Below are 21,435 nucleotides of genomic sequence, written 5' to 3'. Positions count from 1 at the left end.
ATATATATATACATATATATATATATATATATATATATATATATATATATATATGTGTGTGTGTGTGTGTGTGTGTGTGTGTGTGTTTGTAAATTTATGTATATTTTACATATATGTATATATAAATATATACTGTACACACACACACACACACACACACACACACACATATATATATATATATATATATATATATATATATATATATATAGATATATATATATATATATATTTATATATATATATATCAATTGCCTCCCTTACTTAATTTAAAACTAATTCCCATAAACCCCCGAACTATCGGCTCACTCTTCCAAGTCAAGGATAAGATCAGCCCCCTGTTTGCCTCCGGTGTCGTTTATAAGTATAATTGTCCCAGATGTGATCTCGGCACTTACATCGGTTGCGCCAGGAGGCTGCTAAAAGTCCGAATTTCCTCTCATCAAGGAATTATCTATAGAACGGGTTGTCGACTAATCAAATCCAGAACAATCTAAACATAAGAAATCACAGTAAAGTTGCAAAACACACATAGATGCCAGTCATTTTAATATGTAGGAAGAACCCGACATATAGACGAACTAACCACCCTTGAATCAATAATGATTAAGCTAACTGTACCTTCTCTTAACCACCAGTCGTCTTCCACCCAACTGTTTATTGCCTAATTACCTGTTGCTTTGTTTACACTACCCTTCCATAACAATTTTTCGTGTCCGTTTTCCTTACGCTACCACTGTGGGTAGGTGTCTTGTTCGTTCTATTATTATTATATTATATTTTTCTATTATTATTATTATTATTTTTTAATTAATTTGTTTCTCTGTATTCGCTCCTAGCCCTTTCACTGTTATTCCGTGTTTCTGTTTTTATTCTTAATTTATTAAAAAGGTTTTAATTTTGGTGTTGGAAACATTATGCGTATCTATTTACTTATACGCCAATTGATGTGTAATCGTTTCAGCCGGAAAATGTATCAAGCTGATACGAAACGTCGGCGCTAATAAATGGATGAAAGACGGAATGCGTCTCCCTACTCCAATATGTTTATATATATATATTATATATATATATATATATATATAATATATATATATATATATATATATAATATATATATATATATATATATATATGTATGTATGTATGAAGAAGTATATGTATGTGCTATTTTTAAATATATTCTGTTTATATATTTTCCTGTACTTGCATTAATCAATGGAATAGATTAGAGTAATTTTAATAATTTAGAATTTTGATAGATTCCTTTGGGAATTAATTCTCACTTCTTAAAAATATTTGTTTAAATAAAACATCACAAGTTTGCCCCCTCCCGTCGGCCTCTCCATTAATGAAATGTAAAAGAAATTCATTTATAGGTATCTGTGTCTAGCTAATCCGGTCCCACTCTCTCTCTACAAAGTACCTTGCATGGCAAACTGTAAGCGGCCCAGTTGTAGAGCTTCTTGCCTTTTACTTTTAATCCATTCCCTTTGGTCTCTTCTCACTTAGCTGTCCAACTTCTTTAACTGTCGCTTTTCCTAATTTTAATAAAAATTAGTGGTTTCTTGAGAAAAGTGTAAATATCTGTCATCTGTGATGGTAGATATGTTATTCATAGTTGGTTTAATATTCTGTACATATATACATATATGTGTGTATGTATTTTGTATATATATATATATACACTAGGTAATAGTCCATCATCATTATCAGTAATAATAATAATAATATATTCAACTCCCGTATTTTAAAAAAATATTGTTTAAGCCCATATATATTTTTAAAACGGGAAATATTTCTGTACTAATATTTAAGTCGAGTTCCCCGCAATTCCACGACGCACAAACAGCAGTGCCTTGAAAAGTTGAAAAATTCCATGCTGCATGTGGTATGTATGCAAAGCAAGTCTCCATTTACGGCGGGACAGTGGGCTGTGAATATTGCAACATCGAGCTCTGCATAGCCCCCATAACCCCGCCCCCCCCCACCCCCGAACCGTCCTCTCTCTTATATTATGGCGTATTTCGTTATGTGATCTTAAGTCTGACGTCAAGAATGACGATTAATGCAAGGATTGTTTTGAGAATGCGTAGGCGCTGGATGCATCATTCCACCAGTTTCTACTGCCTCTCTCCCTCCCTCTCTCAGGTGTTGCAAGTGAAAGCCGCCAATTACGATGGGGGGAGGGGTAGGAGGAGGGGGAGGAGGGGATAAGGTAGATGAGGATATGGGGGGGAAGGGGGCGGTAGTAGTAGAGTCGCCCCCCGAAAGCGAAGTAGATCCGGTAGACTCGTCGTTCGTCCGATTCCACCGAACGTCATCGGAATCCCCGGTAGATGGACGATAAGGCATCCGATCCACCTGGTGGATCCCCCTTGGTAAGGCATCCGTGGAACAACCCCCTCCCTAACTCCTCTTCCTTCGGCAATGCATATCTTATCCACCTGGATCCCACCCCCCCACTTCGGTAGGGCATCCGATCCCACCTTGGTTCGGCATCAACCTACCTTCGTTTAAGGATTCCGTCTCCTTCGGTAGGGCATATCCGATCCACCTGGCAAATCCCTCTTTTACGTTAAGGACATCCTTGGATTCCCCTTCGGTAGGGGCATCCGATCCACCTGGCGAATCCCCTTTTACGTTAAGGACATCCGTCGATTTCCCCCTTCTTCGGCATGGCATCCGATCCACCTGGTGGATCCCAACCCCCTTCGGTGAGGGTTTGATGGAGTGGGGGCTGGGGGTTAGAAATGGGATGTGGGGGGGGATTGAGAAGGGGGGGGCCAGAAAGAGGGGATCAGATCCGTGCGCGCGCGGCGTTCGCGTCGTCTATGAATCGGCGGCGGAGTATTGGAACCCTCCGCTTAACAAAGACGCAATGGGTTCATTGACCGTCTCGACAACATGTCATGAGTGGCCCCAGTGCGAGTTTTGTGATATTTCCGGCGCCATTGCTTAAAATACGGGGCGCATGTAGATTTAAGGTAAGTGCCGCCGCCCTCGCCGTGTCCTCCGGAAGGGGCGGGAGTGCCGAAGGAGGGGGAAGCGCCCTTCGGAGGGAGGGAAAAGTGTTTACAAACAAAACGGTGTCACTGTTTATTTGGGTTAAGAGAGTGCGTCAGGAGAGGGTCGACGACGACGACGACGGGAGAGAGAGAAAACGCAGAAGGGAAAATGCCCTGCTATGGTGCCCCTCGGTGATGGTGCCCCCCTCCTCCGCCCTTCCCCGACGCCCTTGGCGCGCCCCTTCGTCGGGTTCCCTGTGGTGGTGACGTGCCCTTCGCGGCGATTTTCTAGGGGCATGTAGGGGCTGCTGGAGAAATGGTGGAGGAGGAGGAGGAGCGGGAGGGGGTTCGGGGAGCTCCTCCTCCTCCTCGGTGACCGTCGGGAGGGGGAGGAGGAGGAGGAGGAGACTGACGGAAAGAAAGGGGAGAGATGCGGGAGGAGGAGGAGGGGGAATGAAGGAAAGGAGAAAGGTTTGGGGGATGGGGGAAGTAAAATATTGATTGCCGCTGTATGTGGGCCTGTGTCTTCCCTCTCCCCCTCTCTCTCTCTCTCTCCCTCCCCCGCCTCTCGCCGCTCAGGCCTACCCTGCAACAACACACTTGCAATCATGCAACTTCAAGGTATTTTCCGTCGTGTTTCCGCGCCTCGGCCCTTGGCAGGAGGCGCCCCAAAGGGCGTGTGAGTGCCCAGGGGCAGGCGCCGAGCGACCGTCGGTGCCCGAATCGCCTCCGAGGGCGCAAATTTTCGAGGAGGCCTACCTATTTCATTGCGAGGTGGTGTTGGTGGTGGATTTGTGCAAGGGGGTGGGGGGTGGGGGGGGGCGGCGGCCTCCTGCAGGAGGGGTAGGGGGGGCAGGGGGCTGGCTGCTGGCTTTGGTAGCAGGCTGCTGCTGCTGCTGCTGCCGTGGTGGCTATTGATTTTTAGGCTAGGCATGTTGCATCCCAGACACTCACGCACGCACAAACGCACACACACTCACATACACGCACACACACCGGTCTCCTGAAACAAAGGGGGGGACTTACAATGGCCCTCCTCAGTGGCTGCTGGTGTCTTTGGGCAAGGGGTTAGGCTTAGTTATATTCTCAGTGCTGTAGGTCCAGGTGGGCCCTGGCCCATGGTAAGTGGCCCCCTTTTTTTTTGGGGGGGGAGGGTTTTTTGAAGTGCATGTGGACGTCTGAGGCGTTGGTTTTTCAGAATTGCATTTTGCAATGAGGCCTCTCCTCCTCCTCCTCCCTCGCGTAGGCTTACAGCGGTGCCATTACCTGCAACGGCTTTGGGCCTCCTCCTCCTCCTCCGCTCGCAGAGGGGAGTGTGAGGGTTGTTTTAGGCCTAATGGTGGGAAGTTTGAGGGGAATTTGTTTTCATTTTTGTTTTTTGTGCTTCTGTTTTTTATGCTTTTAGTGAGAATAGTGTGCTTTCTAGTTCTTTTTTTTTTTTCACTTTAAGAAAAATGAGATTTGGTGAATCTTACCATCGGGAAGTGGAATGCAGGATGTCATTACCTCGTGATTTCAGCATTGAAAGATGTTGCAGGATGACTGTCAGTGCATTGCAATTATGTTGATTTACTTTAGGCCTTTTTCTCAATTCCCCTGTGTGCATTCTTAAGCAGGCTAGTTTGGGGCCATCTAGTGAATTCTGCCATGTTTGTTGCCAGCAGTGAATTTGAATATTATTTTATTTTCTGAAGGTTATTGAAATATTAAGTTAATATTGCTAAAAATTCCAAATAGATTATTTTAAGTAATAGAAATTCCTTTGCATTATATGTGTTGGAAGGCAATGCAATAGTGCATTTATTGCATGTACCAGGGCAGTTGTATAGGTGATGTGCAATAGCTATCAAGAATAGAAGTGAGGGTTTTTGTAGCTATATAAAACTTGTAAATTGATTGTAGGTGACCAAAGTAATGCAGGGTTGTTAGGATTAATGGGTCTTTGGAATGCACATGCTCCAAGTGCTTGCATGCGAAGTTGAATTTTGAAGCCATGGTTATTAATCGTGTATACATGCTTACAAATTGTGGGCTTCAATTTATTTGAATTAGTGGTCACTCAGATTCCTACATGCTGACAAGTTGTAAGTTGTATGTTATTTGAGTGTTTTCATTTAGAAAACACATAGTGGGGTTCTTTAAAATTATTATTTTAGACATGTATTTATCTGTCAAATTCTGCTGTATTTTCAATTTCTGTTGGAATTAAAAAAAAATTTTTTTTAAAGAAAGTTGAGCCAGTGTGCATTACATAATAGTTGAGGAGTATTTGATTTACCTTACACATTACTATGTATGTTCATACATATAGGTATATAGAGGAAGTGAGGAAGTGTATGATTTCTCCCTAGAAGATATTAACCCTTCTTGTTACATAATCTATATCCTATTTGTTATGTAATCTTGTGATTTGCTGTTTCATTGCATATGTTTATGAAGGGGAATTTTCCATGCAGAATTTTGACATGAGATACAGTGTTATGAATATTTCAGTGTTTTTGCTTAGTGCGTAGTTGTAGTTTAGCCATACATGCACATATTGATTCGCAAAACATGGTGTTGCTGTTAAGTTTAGCATTTCATGAATCTTAGGAAATGGTTTAAAGACCATGTCTTTAGGTACTGGTATTTTTTGCTGTAACCTCTATGCAGTAGCTATGTACCTAATTCATTTATAGGGGCCTATAAATACTTGCACTTGCTTTTGATAAACTCAAGTTGTATTTGGTAATACTTCCACAGTCCAGGTATTTTGCATATGTTCAATTTTTCATATATATATAAGTTGTAGACTCCATAGGGCAATACTATATATGTACAGTTATTTGCTCTCATATGCTCTCATCAATATGTGAAATTATAGATGTTCATGTTACATGTCTTGACATTTAATAGAGAGAATAGTTACTAAATGTCAGAATTGCATTTTATATATTAACATTTTAGATCTGCTTCATTACACGCATTACAAGTTCAGACTCGAAGAGTTTCCCATGTTGGAGTAATTGGTGTGTGGTATTGATTTGTCTTTGCTGTCGAGCAACAGCATTCTTGAATGCAGTGCAGCACCATATTAGTGCATACTGTTGGAGTTGGCCTCCAAGTTGCTGTGGTTATGGAGAGAGGGGGAGAGACAGAGTGTGTCTTAATCCTGGGTATGCAAAGAGGTCATTTTCTCAATTCTTTATGAACATGATCTTTGAAGTGTCTCTTGAAGTTTTGTAAGTTTTAGAAAAAAAATTTTCTCTCTCTCTCTCTCTCTCTCTCTCTCTCTCTCTCTCTCTCTCTCTCTCTCTCTCTCTCTCTCTCTCTCAGCTTTTGTTCAATCCCCAGAGGTATGGGTAATTTTGACTACTATGTAAGCAGTACGGTGTTTGGGCTCTCTCGAGCAACTGTGTCAAACTGCGTTAGAGTTGCATATGTTTAATTCCTGAAGGGCACTTGTTGCAAAAGATAACATTTTCTTATGCTGTCTGATATGGGATAATATTTCCTGTGTCTTATTTCTTGAATTTCTTGGTTGTGTAAAGATTAGTAGAAGTAGAAAGGCGGTGATTTTTGTTGTTGTTTACGTGCATTATATTACAAACACTTGTTAGAAAATTTTGACTCTCTACTCTACTCTCTCTCTCTCTCTCTCTCTCTCTCTCTCTCTCTCTCTCTCTCTCTCTCTCTCTCTCTCTCAAAATGATATTTTTCTTACCTGTACTACTTACTAGTTTACTGAAGTATTTGTATGTTCTTCCATCATTGCCTACAGCAATAGAAGTATTTTACACAGTATTTTATGTTTCATAAGTACTGTTTCATGTGTACTGTATGCGAGAAACTATTGATATTCTGTATGAATTTCAAGCGTAAATCATCCCTCATTTTCCTCAGCCAGTTTTTTGGAAGTTGTAACATAGAAGAAAATATAAATCTCTGTGTTGCTAGGAATAGTTGGAACATATGCTGAACTGAGTGACGGAAGAGAAACTTATTACTTGGAGAAATTTGTGAAATATATATTTAAAAACTAATTTTTTAGAACAACACAAAATTAATGTTTTATAATGTACATACCTACATACAAAGTATAGAGCACTTAGTAACGTTATAATGGCTGGAAAATACTACTCTTAAAAGGCAGAGAAAACCCTTCAATCTGTATTTGATTGTTTTTATGAAGTCCCTTGAGTTTTGCTGCTAGAAGATCTTGAATGTGTTAGATCATTCATCGCATCACCTTTGCAAAATGTTTCAATTTATTTTCCGTATACATATATTCAATTCTGAGCATAATCCTTCCTCGTTGCATTCACAGTTTGTGAGATGCAAGGTGTTGTGTTTAAGAATAACACCAGACATTTTATTATTTTCTTGATTAGTGAACTTACACACTGATATATTCTGTGTCATGGTACTACTTTTGAAAGTACGTACACTGTGAAGTATACAGTGACTGGATTTTGTGCTGTACAAGTTGTGTAGGATAGAATATTGGGATGTTGCATTTTTGTGTGAGAGAAGCACATATTATGCCTTTATCATACGTATATTGAAAACAACTGCTGTAGGAGGAGCTATAACATGATTATGCTTATCACTGACATCGACAAATGCAAGTTTTCCCCATTTACGTAGTAGTAAGTGGAAACTAGAGTTCCCAATATCTTCCATTTTGAACTTTTTGGGTGAATTAGTTCCACAGGATCTCAATCTACCCCTTATTTTTTCCATTATTTTTAATGCAAGTGTTTTCATATCTTTGGCCTTTTCTCCACCAATTTATGATTGGTATGAATATGTAAATAACTGTGGGAATTTCTACTAATGTGGTGCAGGCTGCAACAAGTTATCAGGACAAGTAGTCAATCAGTAGCCTGACATAAAATAGTACATGTCTTTTATTACTGCTTTTGCAATTCTTTGTTTTAGGTAGTAGACCATCAGGCCAAAAATCAGAACTCTCACAAAGTAATTTGGGTATTGAAGGAATTAGCACTGTAATTTACCCTTTTTGGTTCTGGCTAAATCTGCCTACAAGAAGCAAGATGATTTTAAGTGCCAATTGTACGCCTACTCTGTAATATGACTTTAGGTTTACAAGGGCCTTCTGCAGTGTGGTTTGGAGTATTAGTCTTATTTGTAAAGAAACTTTCCTCTTCATCTTGTTGATGATATTCACTGTATTTGAGTAGGGTTTTCATACTGTAACAGTTTGTAGAAAAAAAAAAAATATGAGACAAAAACTCTGCTTTTGAATTAGAATTATTTTTAGTATGACATAACATGAAAAACTGAATGATTCCTTCAAGAAGTACTTGATCATATTCTGATTTTAAAATTGTGTACCATCTCTCACTCGGCAACAATGCAGACTGTTGTGCTTGTCCGCCACATATAATAAAGCGGTACAAATTCCATGGCAAACAGTATGTGACTTACTTTGTTTATGGGTATATTTATTGGAATGCATACAATGTTGTCATGGTAACACCATCCTCAGGGTATATTATGCTGTTTGAATCCCCTCTCGACTTAATTTTCTGTACTCAAGATAGTGAGGATGCATTCCAAGTTGTTTTCATTTAGAGTCATGCTTTACATTTGTGGGTGAGCAGAAGGGATGTGTTAAAAATGCGATTCAGCGAAGTACCGTAAACCTTAAAAATAGCTGAGTTGATGAATGTGGATCTCTCTCTCTCTCTCTCTCTCTCTCTCTCTCTCTCTCTCTCTCTCTCTCTCTCTAATATAGAAAATCCCTTTAAGGAAAATATGTAGAACAGGCACTCTCTCTCTCTCTCTCTCTGTAATATAGAAATCCCTAAGATACATATATGTGAACACTGCTCTCTCTCTCATCTCTCTCTCTCTCTCTCTCTCTCTCTCTCTCTCTCTCTCTCTCTCTCTCTCTCTCTCTCATATAGAAAATCCCTAAGAAACATATACGTAGAACAGTCTCTCTCTCTCTCTCTCTCTCTCTCTCTCTCTCTCTCTCTCAGATATAGAAAATCCCTAAGAAATATATACGTAGAACAGGCTCTCTCTCTCTCTCTCTCTCTCTCTCTCTCTCTCTCTCTCTCTCTCTCTCTCTTCTCAAATATAGAAAATCCCTAAGAAATATGTAGAATAGGCTCTCTCTCTCTCTCTCTCTCTCTCTCTCTAAATCTCTCTCTCTCTCTCTCTCTCTCTCTCTCTCTCGATGGCTTGATGACAAGTGAAAATCAAATTTTTGGCGCTCTCTCTGAAATGTAGAAATCCCTAAGATACATATATGTAGAACATGCTCTCTCGCTCTCTCTCTCTCTCTCTCTCTCTCTCTCTCTCTCTCTCTCTCTCTCTCTCTCTCTCTCTCTCTCTGAAATATAGAAATTCCATAGAACATATCCATAGAAGAACAGACCTTCTCCTCTCCTCTCGTTGTTTTCTCTCTCTCTCTCTCTGTCTCCTCTCTCTCTCTCTCTCTCTCTCTCTCTCGTCCTCTCTCATATAAATAATCCCTAAGATCATATACATAGCACAGGCTCTCTCCTCTCTCTCTCTCTCATCCTTCTCTCTCTATCTCTCTCTCTCACATAGAAAAAAATCCCTAAGAAAATATACATAGAACAGCTCTTCTCTCCTCTCCTCTCTCTCTCTCCTCTCTCTTCTCTCTCTCTCTCTCTCTCTCTCTCTCTGATGGCTTGATGACAAGTGAAATCAAATTTTTGGCGCTGTTAACTGGATGATGGTGCCTCGGTTAGGTATTTATCGACACCAAGACTCTATTATTGGTGCTGATAATCGGAAATCTGTGTATTTTGGCACCAAAAATTGCCAATTTTTTGCCACTAGACAAGCCCCATAAAACCAGTTTGCCAATAACCGATGTCGCAAATAACCAGGACTGCCTGTATTCATACATGTACAGAGGCCAACGAAAGAATTGGGCGTAGTTTCTTAATTCATTGTTCGTTATGGAAATATTGCCATATGCAGGTGCCAGATTATTTACTTAACAATAAATAATATTTCCTTTCAAAGGTGCTATACTTGAAATAAATGACATTAGAACTGAGTAGACTTATTCAATGTATTAAAGATAATTATTTTGCAAAGTAAGGAAAATGATACCGATGGTCCACGATTTCTAATTTTATTCTCAACTCAAGCTTCGTGACAGCTTACCGAAGATTTTGAAGTTGGCTTTGCTGGCGCTAGTCTTGACTCAACGTATCGTACTGCACTTGGGGTGTTGTCATTTCGTCTCCTACAGCGATAAATAATACATCAAGGCGTTAACATTCTTTGAAAACGATTTTTAGTTAAACTAATTTTTGTCCTTTGAATCAATAAAATCAAAAATTTGTACTGACACATTTAGTGGGCCTAAATTGGACTTCTGATTTTCCCAGATGATTTGCCTATGTCTATTTCAGCAGGATACTCTCTCCGATACGTATATTAATGAATATTTAAATCGAACTACATATATATATATATATATATATATATATATATATATAGATATATATATATATATATATAGATAATATATATATATATTATATATATTAATCTGCTTTATTTGACTATTCCCGTTATTCTTGTTGTATTAGCCATGTTTCTTCTCATCCTTTTCATAATTGCTTAACATAATTAACTCAGACCTAGCTATTCAAAGTCAAAAAGCAATCATAAAAAAATCAAACGAATATAATTCAGTCTTATTTTTTTATCGAATTCCTTGCATATCATCCTGTTTCATTTGGACACCTTGGAAAGCTGTGGGAGTCAAAACTGACGAATACATTAAGAAAGGCTTTTACTTTCCTTAAAGCTTTCTTAGGTTTATCTTTTTGTAGCTATTCATTTCTTCTAAATAGAAATTAATTCAAATTAGTTTCAGATGTATACTTACTAGACCTACTCCCATAAGCATATTATAAGTAGCTGAAAGGATAAGAAAATATGAAAGGTGACGTTACTCGTTTAAGTCTATTTCAATGGTTTTTTTTTTTTTTTTTTTTTTGTTTTTTTTTTTTTTTTAAGAAAGACCTACTGCTTTAATCAAGGGTTGCTCTTTGACGGCTACAGGGTGTAACACGAGTGTATGCACATATTTTGTGGAATGAAAGCTAAAGTTTCTTTGAACAGAAATATTTTATAAACTTGCATTTTAAGGCGTCCGTTGTCGGTGCGGGGAATTTTAAAATAACCGTTATTATTAGTGATGCTTTCACGAGATCCATGGAGTTCATAGTGAGAAGTCGGATCTAGTCGCCTGAGATGTAGAAGAGAACGGAGGTGGCGTATAGGAGTGATGGAAGGATTAGAGGCGATGTTAATAAAGTATCTCCCAATAAAATGTATTTTTAGGTTTTGAAGAAAAAAATGCATGCATCATTGAAAACCGTTTCCCTCCCTATCCGTGGTATTCAACTGGCCACCGATAAAAAAAAAAAACAAAAAGAGTAAGCCTAACTGAATCTCTCATCCATCAAAGATAAGTTTGCTTATTCATTAGACTTTATTCATTAGACAACTATCAAAGACTTCAAGTGTAGATTTAAAAATCTCTTTCTCTCCATCTAAAGTATTCATCAGACCAGTCATAACTTCATAAGCGTAGAGCTAGTCATGATTCCTGGTTCAGCAATGTTGTGACGAGGCACTAGAATTCAAAGTTCACAAATGAATGTTGCTCAGCAGCATTTACACTACTGTATTGTCTTGCTCTCAATGTGGTGCTTCGAGGTGTTCCAACCTCTAGGCCATGTTCTAAATTTTGCCGCTCTTAAAACAATTTTATTCATCTATGATGATGTTCTCCTCCGGTTTATTAAGCTTTCTTGATATCTCTCCAACAGGAACTTGCACCGAATGCAGTGCAATATTTCTCTCGCTCATCGAGGGATGTTTCTTTAGACCGATAAATGACACATTGACATTAGATTCCCGTGCACATAACATCAAAAGCAATGGAGTGAGGTCGCCTGGTTCACACTGTTAAGATATCTTTTTTTTTTTTTTTTTTTTTCTTTTTGTTTTTAAATTTGATAGCATTTTGTGAGATTCCAATGTTTTCTGTAAAATTTAACAAATGGAATAGTTCAACTACCTTAATATTGAAGTGACAATTAAGGACTATGTTTATGCGATACTACTAGTGATAGTAGTATCGCATAAACATAGTCCTTAAATTGTCAGCTTCAATATTAAGGTAGTTGAACTATTCCATTTGTTAAATTTTACAGAAAACATTGGAATCTCACAAAATGCTATCAAATTTAAAAACAAAAAGAAAAAAAAAACGATATCTTAACAGTGTGAACCAGGCGACCTCACTCCATTGCTTTTGATGTTATGTGCACGGGAATCTAATGTCAATGTGTCATTTGATCGTCTAAGAAACATCCCTCGATGAGCGAGAGAAATATTGCACTGCATTCGGTGCAAGTTCCTGTTGGAGAGATATCAAGAAAGCTTAATAAACCGGAGAGAATCATACATAGATGAATAAAATTGGTTTTAAGAGCGGCAAAAATTTAGTATAATTTTTGGTAATGTATATTTGGTAATGTATATCTATGGTTGTGATATGACGTTTTTTATCACTTCGTTTCGTTCACGTCAATTTTGCTATATGGGAAATAGTTTTACACAATAACATAAAATAATGTCTAAAGATATCAGTGACTGTTTTAACGTCATTACACATGATTTCTTCCATCTTTGAAAAGCAAAAAATGGTATAAATAAGGCATGAATCGTGCGTCAGGCAGGTGAACGAAAAATTATGAAACTCTGCCACGAGTTTTTTGGCCGACAGTACATATACAGGCAGTCCTCCAGTTAATTAATGGGGGGGGGGGGTTTCTATGAAAACTGTGTGATGATAACTGAAAATAGCTAATTTTCGGCTATCGGTGTCTCTGTTAGGTACATATCGGCACGGAAAATTGCCAATTTTTGTCGCTAGACAAGCCCCAGCCCCATAAATCTGGATCGCTGATAATCGAGCCTGCCAGTAACCTGGAACGGCCTGTATATGTTTAGATATTTGTCATAGGAAACTACCTTTGAAGTTATTTATTTATTAATTGGCTTTGTGATGCCAGTTTTAGTAGCTGTAATCAGTAAATCAATCTCTAGAAGTCCCTCCTGGCCTAAGTTTTCCCTATTGTTTTATATCACAAATTTTTTGAGTTGCCTTTACATATCTCAAACTGTCCTTCACCATTTTTCCTCTACATCTCCAAATAATCTCCTTTTTTTGAGATTTCATGACTTTCCAGCATCTGGAAGTATTCAGGATTTTAAATGATCATATTCAGGACAAAGTACGTATAATCATTTAAAGTACATTTACACCCTTGAGACATTCATGGTATATTAGACACAACTTATGGGCAAGATCATTAAATGGAGATGCGTTAAGTCAAGTCGAATGCAGTCAAGATTAAAAGTTACGACAGAATATTCAGTGCAGCGCAGTTGTAAAATTGGTGATAATGCAGAGGCACAAACTGATACTGTACCCAGCTACTTTATCTCGGGTATTGTGCGTAATTCGGGTCTCTTGAGTTTGATAATATTTCCTGGTGGGTTGCCAGTAACATGAAGCATAATTTTCTACTTATCTCATGTTCTTGACCAGAAATTACCTTTGTAATTCAGTGATGACTTTTAATTTTCTTGTCTGCTAGAATTACCATTTTATGGCAAGGATGTTACTCTGGTTATAAAATTGTAAGGCGGTCTCAATGTTTGAGGGATTATATATCTGTTTTGAATATTCTTATTATCCTTACAGGAATGTGTGAAGATGTAAAAATTAGGATAATTTAATAGCAACTACAGTACAGTAGTGAGTTTGGTTTTGTAACTTTTTTTTGTGCATTTCATAATTAGGTGTCTTATGCATTTTCGTCTTAGGAATTTTTTAAGATATTTTGTAAGCCAAGAAATAGAAACTTCTCTTTTTCATTTGCAAATGGCACAGGTTTTAATTCATGAATTGAAGTTGTACGAGATTACGTACTTTATTATTTACAGCAAAACCAACAAAATTTGTGGGTGCCTTCGTTTATCATTGCCTTTGCAAATTGTTACATTCAGTTTCGTCTGTTTTTTAACCGGATCCAGCTAGGCACTATAAATTATCCAATTGTTAAGACCGAAGGTTTGTAGCTATGAAAAATACAAATTGTCTTAGAAAATTTGTCATTTTAAAGTCTTTTGAGTGCAGCTGTTTTAAAATCTTATGTAGCTAATTTTAGAAGAATTTACACACCCATGAATGATTCAGTCAGTCACAACTTTTGCTTGTGGAGCTTTTTACACTTTGTTAAGGTTGCCCCGTGTGGGTTTCTGGGTTTTCTATATCTCTTTGTTCCTGTGAACTTTGGGTCATTATTTTCCATCATACCCTTTTTCCATAATTTTCTTGGCTTCCCTCCAACCCCCACCCCTCCAGTCTTTGCCATGTTCTATTTATAGAACACAACCTCAGACTGTTCCTATCCTCAACGTCAGATCTCTCTGCACCTTCTCTGTCTGTTATATAATCTTCCTTAGGCCCACGAGATGTGAATTGTTATCATAAGAACTTTCAGGTGTTTAGGTTATGGGTGGACCAGCTTATTTTTTATTGATCTTGAATTTAGTTTCTGTTGAAATGTGAAAAGTAATAGGATTTTCAAGGTACTACTTTGGGAATTGTGTCAATGATAGCATTGCATTTTAAGCATTTTATAGAATCAGAGGGATGGCTTTGGGGGACTACATGTTGGGAAAGGATCTAGATAACGCTAGAACACTTGATTTCATCATCACGTGATCATTATCAGAACTGATTTTGTGGTGTCTGTCTTCTTTGTATGTTCCTCGTAAACACGCAGTCCAAACCCCAGCATGTCGGCATTAGACAGAGTTGGTGTTGTTTAAGAGGAAAATCTTTAAGTAGCATTGGGGCAAGGAATGGGGAAAATTGGTTATTACATTAAACATGTTTAGGGTACATGGTGTTACAAGATAGTGCTGTGTTATGTTCTGCTGTTGATGAATCACTGTGTTCAATTACTTGTAGAGGTATATATGTATGTATGGCATACTTTTGGGAAAAGTTTACTTCTTGAAAAGGTTTATGCAAGCGAGAAATTGTAAGGATTCTGGTTTGCTTTAGACCTTATTACCCAAAAGTTTCCCATGGCGATGACACTACTTACTCATTTCTGTTTTTGTAATTTTGAATGTCGGTCTTTTTTGAGACGGGTCCCTTCAACTGTCAAATCAGTAGTAGTTTTAAAGGTGTGAATTACATTTGCAAGTTAATACATAATGCGCTTTGCCATCATGTCAATGTTTTTTACTTGTATTTTTATGATGTTTTAAGGTCAATATGTACTGTAATAGGAGTAATACAGCATATATATTTAGGTTCGGACAGTAATGTAGATATGTATTATACAAAGCTTAGTGGTTAGAATGTGGAGGTATTTTGCATGTATGCCATGTTAAGAAATACTATGGAGTAACTTTAAATGAAATGGAAGGGAATGTGATCACATGTAGATTGATATCTACGTGGAATACTAGTGAGATAAGACTAGAGTACGTACTGTATTTGTCACTGTAATTTATTCCCAATTACCAAGGACAAGTATAATAAGAGGCATTGTCACTTTTTTGTTATCACTTTGAATATTTGTCCTTGTGATGTGATGTTAATAAGATGAAAACAAAGCTATTAATATTTGAAACTATGACCCTCAAAATTTGTAAGTCAATACTCCTGCATTCTTCATCTGTTATGGCTTAGGAGCATTTTAGCATATATTTTTCATTGATGATAGTTAAGTCAGTGCAGAGTGGATTTTGTGTCATTATGTAACACTGGGAAGGTGATGCTGTGGTCGTACAAACATTTTGGGATGGCTTTGTTCAAAGGGTTCTTTAGGAATTTTGTCACTGAATACAAAGGTTTAGCGCGGCAAGTGTCTTGTGGTAGGAAATTGCTTGTTTCGAGACAGGGTTGTTTTACATCACTTCAAACTGCTGAAGTCAGTTGCCTTAATTTCAGTTTAAGCCAAAACAAGACCATGTTTCAGCAGTGTAGTATTTTATTCTAATTGATATTTTGTACTTCACTTATTTCCGATTTTAGACCTCATTTATCACTCAGCAACCAGGTCAATGATGGCGTTGCCATCACATGGTTCAGATCTTTTGTTCTAAAAGTGTTGTAAACACAGATGACTTTTATGTATTTGTTCGTACATGGAACAAACCTCGTTCTTAGCAATTGGATAATCTTTCAGCGCCAGCTGGAAACCGGTTAAAAAACAATCAAAGATTGTAAAGCTAGGAATCTGTGGCATCTGGCAACTCAGTTGCATTGAGTAAGATGCTAAATTGAAAGAAAAGAAAGCTGCATTCAAGAATTGCAAGTTAACAGTAATATTTTCAACGCTTTTTGTTTTGAACATTTTTTATATTGTCCATTAAAAATGAGCTTCAGGCTCATGGACATTTCTGGTTGTGCACGTGAATTTGGGCTTATCTCTTTGATATATCAATAGTGGGCCATGTGGACAGGTTGCATGAGAAGTTGCATTGTAGGTTTGTGAACATTGGATGTCTTTATCGTTGAAAAGAAGTCGTTATACTTGGGTTTAAACATTTAACACATTCAGTTTTTCCAGTTAAAAGTTTGTCAAATGGTCTATCAACATGTTTCCATGTCAGGTGTCATATTTACTGATTTCCTTGTTCGAAGTCACTTTTATACCTCAAATGACAAATCCGTAATAGTACATATAATTGGTTATTAAACAATCGAACATTTAGCCAGCCACCAGGATAACTGTCGAAGGTACTTCTCTGCTGTGACATTGAGCTATCAGTCATGGGCCATTCATTGTACTGATGAGTGTGTGTGTTTTTAGGAGCTTTAGCCCCCCCTCCCCCCACCATATCTTATCTGGCAAGGTCGTCCAAGATGTTTTTGAATAAAGTGGTTAATGCGAGCATGTATCATTTTTTCGTCTGATAGCGGGACTGTGCTTAACTTGGACTTTCCAACAATCATTGTCTGTGCTGTTTTGCCCTTTTGTGAAATAAGAGGTTATCATTTGAAAGTACATGAGAATTTTGTCATAAATTTTACTCTGTAATCAATAGTAGCTTGTCTTGATGTCAATATTTGTTTGTTAAAGTTAATTCTAGAGGGATGTTAGGTTGCAGTTGGTATGTTATCATTTTACAGTAGTTTATTTAGTTGATTTCTTGTTTGCTAAATTTGAAAGTCAGTTAGTCCCATTTGAACCATCATTAGAAAATACAGTACATGAAATACCATAGTACATTTATCTAGAACATGATATGTATTTTGTCAAAAAAAGTTTTGGCATTGCCTGGGAGGGAAAGTTATTGATTTTCTTAGCTCCTGATTTTTAATCTTGAGTTTTGAGTGGCATTTATCATCAACTTACCTCACTTTATCTTAGAGAACCCACCTAGCCACCTATACTGATTGCCCTCATTCTCTCTCATTGTAGGTAGTGAGGAATTTGATCCCTTAAACAGTAGACTTTGGATAGGAATGAAAAGGACAAGAGGAATATTTTTTTGTATTATTATTTACAGACAGTATTTATTAGGCAGAATGGTAAAATTGAATGTTTCTGCTTTTCCATTTTAAAAAAAAAAAAAAATTTTCTTATTTGAAGATAATTGCACCAGTCACCCCACTGAAAGTAGTCTCTAGGAGTACAGTATTTGCGTCACTCCCTTCTCAATACGTAGTTCATGATATGAGTCTTTCAGGGCCACTGATAAGAGGGGGTTTATCAATGGGTATATGAGTTGTTTACGCCAGGAAGACAATATGTATGCAGGAGAGTTATGCCACACGTAACGATAAACGACAGAACGTCACTGTATGGAGGTCTTGCTCCTCACCCATGACCCTGGAGTGTTAGTAATGTACCATAGTGTATCTGTTGTCAGTGAACGCCAGTCATGTAACACATTTGATCCGTAATCTTTTCGAAATTCACCTCCTGTGTTGAACGAGTTAAAGGCTTCTGCTGGGTGGCAGGTATTCTGGGGTGATTGTTTGTATATATTTTAAAGAATGATCTGGTTTGGAAGTGTTAATTGCATGGCTATTTAACTGTGAACTTATTGGTAAGAGAAATAATTGTGATCCAGTGTTTCCGTTCGTTGCAGACTTTCAAGTTGATGGTTTTGCAGCCTCTGTAGAAGTGAATATTTTGTTTATACGTATATAGAAAATTGCTATAGGATGTTGAATGGAAAATCCCCTCCCCCACAAGAAAAAAGATAAAAGACACTGTACCACAGAAATCAGGCAGTTGTGTGATGGCATGACGCAGTTCACCAGCCTTGTATTGATTTTTGTTTCTACGTTCTAACTATATTTTGTATTGTGTCGTCCTTGTCTCTTTAGATCATCTGGGACAAAAGAAGAGTCGTACCATGTAATTGTTATCCCTAGTCCTTGTCTTAAAGGTCAGTGTCACCATGTATTATGCAGAGTGAACAAGTCCTTATTGCGTTGTGACGGCATGTCGTAGGAAATGATGTTGGCGGTAATAGGTGGCCTTGAGTGTGAATTCTCTCTTTTTCATTTAGGGATTAGTTACTGAGAGAAAGTGTCAAGATTGCTATGGATAATCTTTGAAGTGGGAAAGGTGTTATGGTATAGTTCAAGGTTTGAAATTTAGGTAGATCATTATGGATAGTTAAATCATCTTTTAAATGTTTGGTATTAAAAAGGGAAAATTATAGGTAAATTCAAGATCAAGGTAGGATATGAATGTGCATTCTATAGGAAAATCAAAATCACACATTGATACAGTGTACAACTTGCAATTTGCCAGTATATTCTTTTGCCTTAGTATATCTTAAATACTTATGGACATCCATAGATAAAGAATCAAAATTTGTCTTTGAGTGTGTGTGTATGCAAGATTTTTGAGTCGTTTTGTTATCTTGAAAGCTTAGAGTTCTAAGGTAATTTCATTGTCAAGTTCTCATTGAAGTTTTATTAGTTAATTGTTAGCCAGATTGTTCTTGACAGCTGTTGCTTTTGTCATTTAGATATAATTTATAGATTCGTAATTTACATTAGTCATCCAGTAATTTACATGTCTAGTCTAGTCATTCAATTTTTTTTTTTTGTCAGTGCTAAGTCACTTGGTAAATGAGTGACTTGCAATTTTGTTTACATAAATGTTGAAGTATTAATTTGTAATTTGGTAGCTGTTTACTCCAGTTCTTATCAGACCATCAAGAGTAAATAGGTTATAGGTAACCTACTGATCTTAAGGCATTGGTCAGTTTCTATTGGTGATCAAACCATTGAGAGGAAGTTGGTGGCTATGATTAATATATGATGTATTTGAAGGCATTGATCAGTTGCCTTTAGTCTTATGTGATATTTTATCCATTTTTGTTCCATAATCACCATCAGTGGTTGAAGTGTCAAAATAAGAGGAATGAGTATCAAAAACAAATATTGCATCTACAACTGCCCTCTCAAAAAGTGTTTGGGAAAATTGTTTGCCCTTGCAGATTCAAATGATATCTGTAGGTCTTAGTTGCAAGCTGGAATCACATGTAGCCAGTTGTTTTATCAGAAAGGGGATCAAACGTCTGCCTTGGTACATTGGGGTATGGGTGGGTTGAATGGCCGTGAAGTGTTGCGGGAGAGAAGCAAAGCTATCTTTTATGAAAACTCATACTAGTGTGACAAATTTTTGTGGTGGAACATTGGTAGTTCACAAAATTTATAAGTAAGATGATGATTTTTGGCGTTCAGGAAGCATTGATTCTGTAGAGAAAATATTATATTGTTTTGCAGTAAAAGTTCTTTATTGATGGAGTACGGTACAGGAGGAGTTATGTACATATATTGTTTGTGATTTACAAGTTTATCTTTGTAATGTCATATCAGACTTGTTTTGTCAATGTTTCTTTAATATTTTTGTTGTTCATTATCATAAGTCTTCCTATCATCATAAATCTTAATTTTCACGAAACTGAAATTTATAGCTCTGATAAAACATATGTAAATTTAGACATGTTAGAAATTTGAATTCTGCGTTCGCTTTTGTAATAGTTCTCTCTCTCTTTCTCTTTTTTGTGTAGTAGTAAGCAGCACATGATCGCCATGGGTAGTGACCAACACTTTTGCCTGCGGTGGAACAATTTTCACAGCAACATCGCCACATCGTTGAGCACTTAAGAGACCATGAGGACTTGTGGACGTGACGCTGGCTTGTGAGGGACGCAGTCTGAAGGCCCACAAGGTGGTACTATCTGCCTGCTCCCCTTACTTCAGAAACTTGCTCAAGGTGAGTGAAACATCTTACGTATTTTGTTTACTGCCCTTTTTGAAGAGTAGATACATTTGATGCAACTGTGCAACACATCAAATATTCTTCATCATATATACACAAGCGCCTCAGTGGCGGGGTTGGTTTGGTGTTTGCTTCTCACCTCAGTGGTCGGTGTTCGATTCTCGGCCATTCCATTGAGGAGTGAGAGATGTGTATTTCTGGTGATAGAAGTTCACTCTCGACGTGGTTCGGAAGTCACGTAAAGCCGTTGGTTCCGTTGCTGAATAACCACTGGTTCCATGCAATGTAAAAACACCATACAAACAAACAAACAATCATTCATTATTACATGGATTTTTAAAATTTTTAATAGTGTGGTTTTAAGTGATATGTTTATGTTGACATTAAAATAGGTAAATTGTATGTGCACGTATCACAGTCAACTTCAACTAACCTGACTGTTAGCCGTAGCAGGGGTATTAGAAATAACTTCTGTGTTTCATGTGAATTCATTTTTAAAAAGTCACTCCATGTCCAGTTGGTATTTTTTGGCATGCCATGACTAAGCAAGGAATTGTGATGGGATGAGACAGGGTTTCATGTAATTCAGTTAACTTTTGAAATAGGTTAACTTGTAGGTGCTCAAAAGAAATAGGTCCTCCTTAAATATATTGTGGTTAGTTTCTCTCCTTAATTTTTTCCCTTTCTCCTTCCAGCAAAATCCATGCCAGCATCCAATAATCATATTGCGAGATGTGGCGTATGTGGACATGTCGGCGCTTCTCAGCTTTGTGTACCAAGGAGAGGTTTACGTGTCTCAAGACAGACTCTCGACCTTTTTACGCCACAGCTGAGATGCTACATATAAAGGGACTGACTGAACAAAACCAACACCATCCTCACATAGGTACCCATCAGCTGCACAGAGATTCAGTGAGTGAGTATTGAGTTTTTGGCTCTTTCTTAACTTTTTGTGCTAATTTATGAGGCCAGATGAGTATAATATCTACTGCAATATATTATAGGCAGTCCATGGTTATCGGCATGGTTTCCATTCCGACACCATGATCATAACGGAAAATCTGTGTTATCGG

At 37.6% G+C, this 21,435-nt stretch overlaps 1 pseudogene; it reads left to right on the top strand.

Moving 5' to 3' along the window:
- The window catches only part of LOC135203473 (broad-complex core protein isoforms 1/2/3/4/5-like), a 62,172-nt pseudogene that overhangs the window by 27,437 nt on the left and 13,300 nt on the right, over positions 1 to 21,435 (top strand).

The sequence above is a fragment of the Macrobrachium nipponense genome, chromosome 36 (assembly GCF_015104395.2).
Source record: "Macrobrachium nipponense isolate FS-2020 chromosome 36, ASM1510439v2, whole genome shotgun sequence".
Lineage (NCBI taxonomy): Eukaryota > Metazoa > Arthropoda > Malacostraca > Decapoda > Palaemonidae > Macrobrachium > Macrobrachium nipponense.
Note: the sequence above shows the minus strand (reverse complement) of the source record. Positions and strands in the feature narration are given on the sequence as shown.